This window comes from Otolemur garnettii, unplaced genomic scaffold (genome assembly GCF_000181295.1).
Source record: "Otolemur garnettii isolate 467f Iridium unplaced genomic scaffold, OtoGar3 scaffold00296, whole genome shotgun sequence".
NCBI classification, from domain to species: domain Eukaryota; kingdom Metazoa; phylum Chordata; class Mammalia; order Primates; family Galagidae; genus Otolemur; species Otolemur garnettii.
In genome coordinates this window covers 107,358-111,438 of record NW_003852691.1, presented here as the reverse complement: position 1 = coordinate 111,438, position 4,081 = coordinate 107,358, and positions in this window count along the sequence as shown.

Here is a 4,081-nt window from a genome sequence, read left to right as displayed (position 1 = left end):
CAGGTGAATCTTTTTATGAGTAGAATATGAATGTTTTGACATAATAACTTAGAAGGTTACATGAGGGCTATGTTAACCAGTTTGATGGAAATGTCATGGATTGTGTGTGAAAACACCACACTGTACCCCCAAAGTTCATCAATGTACACAGTTACCATTCAATAAAAAAAAAAAAGAATAATGTGTTCTACTTCCATTCAGGTTAATACAAAATATGTAAAATCTCTGTATTTTTTTAGTGGCTGAGTAGTATTCCATGGTATACATATACCACAGCTTATTAATCCATTCTTGGGCTGGTGTGCATTTAGGCTGTTTCCACATTTTGGTGATTGTAAATAGAGCTACAATAAACAGACTAGTGCAAGTGTCCTTCTGGTAAAAGGATTTTTTTTTTTCCTTCTGGGTAGATGCCCAGTAATGGGATTGCAGTATCAAGTGGGAGGTCTAGGTTGAGTTCTTTGCAGGTTCTCCATACTTCCTTCCAAATAGATTGTATTAGTTTGCAATCCCAACATCAGTGTAAAAGTGTTATCTCCATGTCCACGCCAGCAGCTGCAGTGTCACCTATGTTTTACCACATGAGGCTTTGTGAAAGCGAGGTTTTTGGCCTTTATTTTCTGGTGCCTTGGCTTTGCTGGTGGTTCATTGTGACAGTCTGTGTATTATGGGTCTGAGTACTTTCTGAAGTGCTAATTTTGTATTGAGAAATTTCCTTAATGAGTGCTTCTCTGCAAAAGATTTGATTGTTTATTGTATATCAAACTTAGTTTAGCCAGGTACAGAATCCCAGGCTGCAATTTGTTTTATTTGATGATCTTGAAAGTTGGATGCCTATCTATTCTGACTTAGAAAGTTTCAGCTGAGAAGTGAACTGTAATTCTGATGCATTTGCTGCTATAAATCAGTTGGTGCTTGCTCCTGGATATTTCACAATTTTCTTTTTTATTTTGACCTTGGCCAGTTTCATTACTGTACATCTAGGAGATAATGTGTATGAATTGAGATGAACCAGTGTTTGAAATCCATCTAAAAGGAGTTTATGAATCTTTGCTGAAGCTTGGGTATGTTCAATTATCATGTCCTATAGAAGGGCTTCCTTTTCTTTGAGTCATTCTTCTTCTCCTTCATGGGAGACCTATAGTTTTTATGTTTGTATGGTTTATAAAGTCCTATAAATCTGTAAAAAGTTGCTCCAATTTCACTCTCTTCTGCTTCTTTACCTGATTGGGTTCACTGTAGAGGTTTGTCTTCACACTTGATTTTCTTTCATCTCCATTGTTTACTGTGTGAGTGACACAATTCTACTGTTTGTTGACACTTGCTGAACGACTCCTTCCATTCTGTAGCTCAAATATATCCTAAATAACTTTGTCATGTCTTTTATTCATTTCTGAGGTCAAGTTTTGATTTTCTTTTGGTTGTTTTTCAATATCTCTTCAACTCTCTTAATTGTTTTTTCCATCCATAGGATAAATTCCTTTTCTATCATTTTTTATAATATTTTATAGTTAGGATCATCTGTGTTAGTGGCCTCATGATCCCTTGTGAGGACCGTTGATATACTCTTGTTTATCATGTTGTTATAATTTTCTGTTGGTAATTCCTCATGTGTGTTTTCCTCTTGTTTATAACCTTCCCCTATTTACATCTCCCAATTACACATTCTCCTTAATCTTTTCTGTCTCTGTTTTCTCTTTTGATATACAGATGAAAAGGTGAGAAGAGAGTGAGAAGGGAAAATTTAAAAAACCTAAACTAAAAAAATAATAAATAAAAGAAAAAATAAGGATGGAACAGTAATGAGTGGGACCACAACTATGGTGCATTTTGCATGGGTACATGTCAAATCTATTATGTATAGAGTATAAATGTCTTAATAAAATAATTAAGAAAGTGAGATGAAGGTTATGTTAACCAGTTTGGTGTAAGCTCTCCAAATTGTATTAAAAAATCAACACATTGTACCCCACATATGCATAAATGTGTTCATGATCCATGTGCATACGATTTAATAAAAATATATATAAAACCAGTACATTGTGCCCAATAAATCCATTAATGTATACAGCCATGATATAATAAAAAATAAAATAAAATAAAACCATTGTTTCCAAACACCCCCAAAAAAGAAAAAGAAAAATAATAATACAAATGATAATGGGCCAGCTGTGGTAAACCATGCCTTCAATCCCTGTATTTTGTGGGGGCAGAGTGTGAGGATCACCTGAGCTCAGGTGCTCATGAATAGTCTGAGCAAGATAGACACTCTGCTTGGGACTAAATATAGAAAAAATCACCATGTGTTGTTGTGGGGATATGAAATTATAGCCTCTGAGGAGATCAAAGCTGGAGTCACACATAAATCCAGGGATTCAAAGTTTCTATGAGCCAAGCCAATACTGTGCATTACTGCCACACAGGACTCAGAACAAGCCCTTGTCTAAGAAACATACCACAAAACAATAGAGACACAAATGGCAAAATAAAGGAAATTTTGATTATTGTTTAAAGGAATCATGACAAAAGTAGAAAAATAATTTTAAAAGAAAAAATGGGTAAGATATCCTCCAGGCACATCATAATTAACTTCATTAAAGTTAATATGAAAGAGAAAATTCTGAAAGCAGCTAGGCGTAAGAAAACCATAACCTACAAGGGGAAGAATATTAGAATGACTGCAGATCTCTCTGCCAAAACCTTTCAGCTAGAAGAGGGTGGACATCGACATTTAATCTCCTAACACAAAATAACTTTCAACTCAGGATCCTCTATCCAGCTAAACCGAGTTTCATTTATGATGGAAAAATAAAATACTTTAATGACATTCACATGTTGAAGAAATTTGACATAACTAAACCAGCTCTTCAGGATATTCTCAGACCTAGCCTCCATAATGACTAGTGTAATCCTTCATCACAAAAGTAAACTCACTCATAAATTTTTGATCAAATTCAAACTTCTACAGTGGCAAAAGGATTAAAAATATCCGTTAGACTTTCAAACAACTTGATATTCAAAATGTTACCAGGCTTATCAATAATTTCAATCAAGGTGAATAGCTTAAATTGTCCTCTAAAGAGGTACAGATTGGGTGATTGGATACAGAAACTCAGACCAGACATCTTATGTATACAATAATCTCATCTTACCTTAAAAGATAAATGTAGACTCAGGGTGAAGGGATGATTATCTATATTCCAGGCAAATGGAAAACAGAAAAAAGGAGGGGTTGCAATTTTATTCAGAGATACAATAGGTTTTAAACCAACAAAAGTGAGCAAAGACAAAAATGGCCACTTTATATTTGTTAAGGGTAATACTCAATATGATGAGAGCTCAGTTATCGATATTTATGCACCCAACCAAAATGCACCTCAATTTATAAGAGACACTCTAAAAGGCATGAGCAACTTGATCTCCCCCAGCTCCATCATAGTTGAAGATTTTAACACTCCTTTGGCAGTTTGGATAGATCATCCAATAAGAAGCTTAGCAAAGAAATTTTAGACTTAAATTTAACTATTCAACTTTTGGATTTAACAGACATCTACAGAACATTTCATTCTAACAAAACTGAATACACATTTTTCTCATAACTCCATGGAAGATATTCCAAAATTGATCACATCTTAGGTCACAAGTCTAACTTTTAGAACAAAATGAAAATGAAGACATAAGTTATCAGAACATCTGGGATACTGCAAAGGCAGTCCTGAGAGGGAAATTTATAGCATTGCAAGCCTTCCTCAAGAGAACATAGAGAGGAAGTTAACAACTTAATGGGACATCTCAAGCAACTGAAAAAGGAAGAACATTCCAATCCCAAAATCTAGCAGAAGAAAAGAAATAACCAAAATTAGAGCAGAATTAAATGAAATTGAAAACAACAGAATTATACAACAGATCAATAAATCCAAAAGTTGGTTTTTTGAAAAGGCCAATAAAATAGATAAACCTTTGGCCAACCTAACCAAGAAAAAAAGAGTGAAATCTCTAATCTCATCAATCAGAAATGGTAAAGATGAAATAAAAACAGATCACTTAGAATTTCAAAAAAATCCTTAATGAATATTTACAA